The following is a 6,943-nucleotide window of genomic DNA, read 5'->3' as shown; positions in this document are numbered from 1 at the left end:
TATAGCCTACAGTTTTCGTAGAATGCTTTTAGATCACAACTTAGTAATGCGTTATCAATCATTTCTACCTGTTAGTTTTAACCAATACGCCCAGGGCCAGTATTGTGTTATTATCGACATTTACAGTCTACACAGATTTTTATTACCCTCCAAACGTTTAACCGGTAAACCGATTTACGTGTAAAAAAATTACCACCATATTTGGATTATACCTACTATTTAGACATCCGCTACCTCCGTACAGAATCTTGTCTTCCACAATTGCCTTAAAAGTCTCAAAGTTAAATTACCGGATTGTATTGCTCTATACGACCGTAATATTATTACATTAATATAATCACAATATATTTTACTACAAGAATCCGCATCGTAAATTCAGAATTGCAATGTTATAGGTACTATTATTCAATAGGTACGAGAATAACATCATTAAAGTATGCACCTATAATCATAAGGCATAATATTATTAAATCATAACGCAGGTATTATAACTCTTTAAACATTAAACACGATCGACAATAATATTGTACGTATTTCTATAGTGGGTAGGTTAAAAAAACACAATTATTAACACAATTTCCATCTATGTACCTATGTTAATACTTGTCTAATGGTAGCATATATTTATGATACATTTTGATTCGTTCAAAATGTTCACATAAAAAGTCGGTAAAGGTATAAAATAATGGGGGCCATTTTTTAATATTGTTTAATGAGACTGTAATATTATTTTTGTTAACTCAATAATTTATCTTATGTTATGGATTCTGATCTATTGTGAGCTGAAGTAGAATATAGTTTTAGTGCATGTTGTGAATTATAAAGAATTACATAGGGATCTAGTACTATATATCGATAAAACACCATAAAGACAATGAGCTCACTTTAAGTAAAATCAGAAAAAATAAAAAAACATTTATAATTATTGTAATATTTTGTAAATGCTCTTTAAGTGCATTTCTACAAAATGCTTTTTTTTCTTATACAATACTTTTATTGTTGCCAACGACTTTTATCTCTCCGGTGTGTGTTTTATCATATCGTTCATCTATAACGCATCAAATCACTAACCCGGTTTTTGTTTCTTATTTCTAAAACCGCATGCAGTATAATAGGTAATATATGGTATAAGAGGCGGGAGCGTACCATATAAAAACAGCGGTGATAAGAAATGATCATAACACGCGGTATGATTGCTCAATAAAGTGTTTTGGGGGAGGGAAAATAGGGATGTACAAATAAAAATATAAAAGGGCATCACGGCCGCGGAGGAAAAACGAAAGAAAGCGTTTTCAATTTATTATATTCGGTATACATAAAATATACTGAAATAATATACTCAAAGGCGAGTATAACGCGTTATATTGTCGCTAAGTCGATGATACTTATTTTGATAGTCTCAATATACGTGTATATATATATTTCCCTCTGCCTCGCTTTTTTTCTCCGGGGATACACACACGCACACACACACACACCCGCATCTATATACATTATACACACATATATACCTAATATGTTCGTTTATATATGTGTGTTTTTTTTATCGCTCCATGACTTCCCGTTCTCTCGGTAAACAGCCATAAGTTATACTCCATAGACTTTACACGTTTTCCGTATTAGCCCCAACGGTATCGATTACGTTTTTATATTAGTAACCGTCGTATTCGTCGAAAGTATGAGAGAACACACATACACACTCACGAGAAACGGGGTGAAGTGTGTATATAAAAAAAATAAAACTAGCACTTTATGGACTCTCAAAACAATTCTATCGACCAAATCCTCTGCTAACGTTTGCGAAAATATTATGTCGTTTATATCTAGCGTGCATACAAGTCTTATACAAACATATTATTATTGTACTGACCGTACAATAATAACGCAAACACTCAATAGCAAATAAAATGTATAATAATACATGAGAATGGTATATATAATATAGCTGGTATAGCTGATTTCTAAGTTTCCAAGTAGTATATAGGTATATCATGCATATTTTACTATTCAACCCATTATATTATGACATTCAATAAAATCGTTATAAATCATAATATTATTATATAGTATCAAGTACATCAATATCGGTTTCAATTATTTAGAGATATAACTGGTATTTCTTAATATAATATATGCATACATAGATCCCTACACAAGACTATAAGATCAGTGGAATTATTGTTTTTTCGTTGGTAAGGAATAAAAAGTGTAAAATTATTGTATTTTATTGCATAGGTGTAACAATGCGAAGTAAAGTATTATAAGTAAGAATATGACGTATGCTTATTTACTACCTGTAATATATGAACGTGTATGAAAAACGTATCATATAATGTTCTAGTGGCGTAATTTCAGTTTTTATTGGACCAGGGCAATTTTTCTCTGTTTTTCCAACTCAAAATTTTTTTCACTGAGATTCTCATATTATAGTGTCATAGAGGTTAACGGGGGAAGGGGGCTCGGTAAATGTACTGACTTAAGGTTGATGTAAATAGTAGACTGGGGCAAATACCCCAGTTGCCCCCCCCCCAAATGACGCCACTGTTAAATGTTCACCGCAATGATTAGTAAACTGCATTCTGCACATTATTTTATGTATCTTATACGATGAAACTTTTTTAAATTTATGTATTCGTAATTTTTTCTAATATAATTTATAAATATATAATACATATTATGGCCGTATGTATATGGTATTATGTGTAATAAGTATTAGTTTAAACAGGTAAACAAGTTCAAGATATTTGAGTAAACATAGATTTATCGGGCATTGAATAATAATTTAATTTTATGTCCATTATATTATGTTTCAAAGGCCCGCAGTCGGTACAACACGTTTGAAGTTAATTTTGCTTTACGCGATTAAACACTGCAGTGCACTCGCCATGTAATTATAAATACGAAATAGCCTGTTATTGAGAAAGTTATGGTTGCTGCTGAATAGGTATCTGTTAGTTTGTGTATTAAGGACCTAACTATAATTCATTAAAACGCATTGTGCTCTACTGATCCCGTAGGTACCAAATTGAAAATCCAGTTTTACTCTCCGAAGTTTACGGCAGTAAACAAACTCGGGTTGTTCGTAAATAACATATGTTAAGTCATGTAATACAATTATCAAAGTATTCCAAGTATCATGTTATATATTATTATACGTATTATATATAGGTGCCTACCTATGTCGTATACTTTTAAATTTTAATATCATTCAAATAATAATTTTGTAGCGCTGTGATTTATTTGTAGCGATTTATTAATAACAATAGCGCTGTGATTTGAATGTATAATTACCTGCTCCCGCCGTCTTACTAATTGTGATATACCTAAAGCAGTGAAAAGAGAAGGAAATCGAGTTTATTGCTGTGAATAAAATATGAGATAATAATATCCGATGATTGAAAAATATGGGAAGTCAGTTATGCCTAACATAATATTATTACTATAGCACAGTGACTATATTATTTATTTTTACAATCGTAAAACGTAGACATTTAAGAAAATATACCTATACGTATCTCTCATAATAATTGTTTTAGTTTTTATATTTTAGTGATGATTAAAAAAAAACAACATTACACTTTTATTTTATGCAAAAACGTCAAAAAAGTTAATATTTGTTGGTTACCTACACCTAAAAAACGGGTAGCAGGTGTTGGTCTATAATATACCGATTGTTGTTAGTATGTAATTACATATTTTTTAAACTTTATTATTATTGTTTTTATTACAAACATTCAACCGTTTTCCCTTCAAATTATCCTCCTACTTTATTAAATTAAATTTAGATTGCTTTAGGTACTTCTTTCGGTTTCCATAGAGATTCTTTGGTCATAATATTATAATACCTTATAATATTGTATTTTATGAGTTCACATTGTGATCGGTATATTATTAAGGAACTTATCTCCAGACTAATTTTAAAAGGTTTTAACGCAATTAACTTACTTATATTTATTGATATTTAAAAATGATTAATTACTATATCAAAAACTTTTATTTTTATTATAAATTTAGGTATAACGGTATTTTTATCCCGAGACAATATACTTAACCTTTTTGAACCTATAACTCTTTACATCACATCGTGCTAATACGATCTGTAGGCAATATAATTATAAATGTTATAATTATTTTCTAACTTTGATCTATAATTTAGTGTAAAAGTGAGCCAATTATAAATGTAGGTATTTAATATTTTTTTTCGAAATAATGCACATAATATTCAGTAATTGTAGCTATTTTTGTAATGCTGTCGTTTGCATATGTTACAGAGTAGGTACAATGTATATAATATAATATTATATTACATGCCTAAAGTATTTACTATGGTCACTTATGCACTCGTCTTAATATTTTATCGTCGGAACTTACAAAATAAATTAGCATCTTAGCATCTTGTCCATAATTATGTTAGTCTATAATATTGTAGATCATGAAATGTATTATAATAGTCATTCGTTACGAGTATTTGTATGATATTGTATTTGCTCAGGCATAAAAATACCAATATACGTCGAAATTAATACAACTTAGGGCTAAGTCTAACTCTGGCCTCTACACGTAAATATAGCTGTAACTTGTGTCACACTAAATAAAAGTATAATATGGCTTAACACTTAACAACTCGAATAATTATAGTGTACGCAAGTAATCTATATTGGGTAGATACATTTTTGCTCGGGCAATTCAATCGAAAAAAAAAACCAATAGACAAGAACTCAACAACAACCAACAATAAATGTATTATTATTTTACATAAAATATATCTATATACAATATACAAACATTTATTCCTCTCATTATTATCTAGATTATTATTATTGTATATTGTAAGTATAATAATACTTATATATATTTTTATATTATAACAACACCTATTTATTTTCGAGTTCATATAATATAATATTATGTTTATTGTCAGTATTAATTGGTTTGTAAATTCATAATTTCAGTTCTTCACATAAAATAAAATATTAGTCATTCATATTGACGTATACTTTCTCAATATTATCCAATAATAAAAAATTAAAATCAATAACTGATTAATGATTACAGATTCTCCGATTTCAGCAATACGAAGGGACCTTCTTATAATGATGAATTGGGCTGAAATATTATTATTATTAATTGTTAATAAATTGTCATCACAATAATCTTTATTTATAAAAATGAATTTGTGTTTGTGTGTGTGCGTGTTTTTTTATGCATTCCTATTTCCTAAGCGGCCGGACAGATTGCGATGACATTTTGTACAGAGATAGATTAGACTTCTGGAAAGAAGATACGCTAATTTAGAAATGGTAAATTAGAGGTCCAACCCAGAGATGTGCTCAAACAGAGATTTTGAGATTGACTATGGAAGTGTTTGTTTGTAAAAGGTTGCTATTGGTTTTAATAATAATTATTTTTATTATAGCGGTACGCTGTATGCATTTCTATGTATTTCAGCACGGCATAATGTCTCAAGTTTGAACCACGGTTTCGGTGGACCAATTTTTCGCATTGTTTTTACATTTTTTTTCTTTTTTGTCTCTTTATCTATACCACGAACATTGGAGTACTCTAATGTTAATACTCTAATGATCTATACATATTGCATACGGATGATTAGTTTTTTTTTCATTCATAGGATTTTAGTACGGTTAGTTAGGTTAGGATTTTGTATGAATTGATTGTATTAATCCGTCATAGGTTAAACCATCTAAAAATTTGGTATAACTTTGATACTTTAGAGTTAAATTATACACTTACGTACGCACCACGCGGGGTCTGCGATCTACTGAAGGTAGATTGCCTACCTACCTGTTAATATACTGCTAGCATAGTCACAAGCGAATCTCACGGACAACGCCGGTCGGGATGGCTATAAATTAAAATAAAATATAATTTGCACTTAAAAAGATATTGCTTCCACAGCGTGTTACACCCAAAAGGATTTGAACAATTACAATTTTTTCTCGGTCAACGCTGGGTACCTAATTCAGCTATATAAGTATATAATGCAACCTATAGCAATAGCAAAGCAATGCCGGGTCAGCTATAGTATATTATAATATTGTATAATTATAATAATAATATAATATTTTAAGAATATTCAATCTGTATTCTGGCCAAATAAATAATAACAATTATAATTAAATTATTGTACACACACATATAACCTATGTATGATAAAGGTGCTTACTTGCACTAATCGAACAAATTGGATGATTTCGGATTTTTGTAGGCATCATGTGAACAACATTCGAAATATTGTATTTAATGGCCAGGTATGAACGAATAATATTCTTATATATATATTATATTATATATATACTTTGTACATAAAGAAATAATAGCGTGCGTATATACAAATATTATTATGTAAATTTGAAGTTATTACCCCGCAAAAACTGCCGTGGCGTTTTCTAGACGGCTCACGGCTAAATCTTGTTTTTAACATATTTTTAACCAATAATTATTAATCCATCGAATACATATTTTTTTATATTTCCATTTGTAATGTGTTCGTATTTCTTAAATGAATATAAAGCATTTAAGATATTTTTCGTAGATAGATCATCCGTGAAATTACGGAGAATTTTCTGTCGAGTAATGTGCATACTGCATACCTACCTATTATAATAATAGCGAACAGAACAGAGGTAATTTAAAAAGTAGGTATTACTTACATTTTTTGAGAAATTTGGTCTTTGGAAAATGTAAGGTATGTGGGTACATGCAATATTCTAACACTTTATAATGCTCTTATTTTTTGTTAGTGAATTGTTGGTAATTATATAGTGGTATTTTTTTTATATTAGTAACCTATACCTAGGTACATTTTTAGTTTTATAATATTATACAGAAAACTATTTCTATGGATTTCTTGAAGTATAAATATCAAATATTGAGCGAATCGTTATTTTATTTATCAACATTTATAGAGTACCTATAGATAAAA

Source organism: Acyrthosiphon pisum, chromosome A2 (genome assembly GCF_005508785.2).
Source record: "Acyrthosiphon pisum isolate AL4f chromosome A2, pea_aphid_22Mar2018_4r6ur, whole genome shotgun sequence".
Taxonomy (NCBI): domain Eukaryota; kingdom Metazoa; phylum Arthropoda; class Insecta; order Hemiptera; family Aphididae; genus Acyrthosiphon; species Acyrthosiphon pisum.
Note: the sequence above shows the minus strand (reverse complement) of the source record.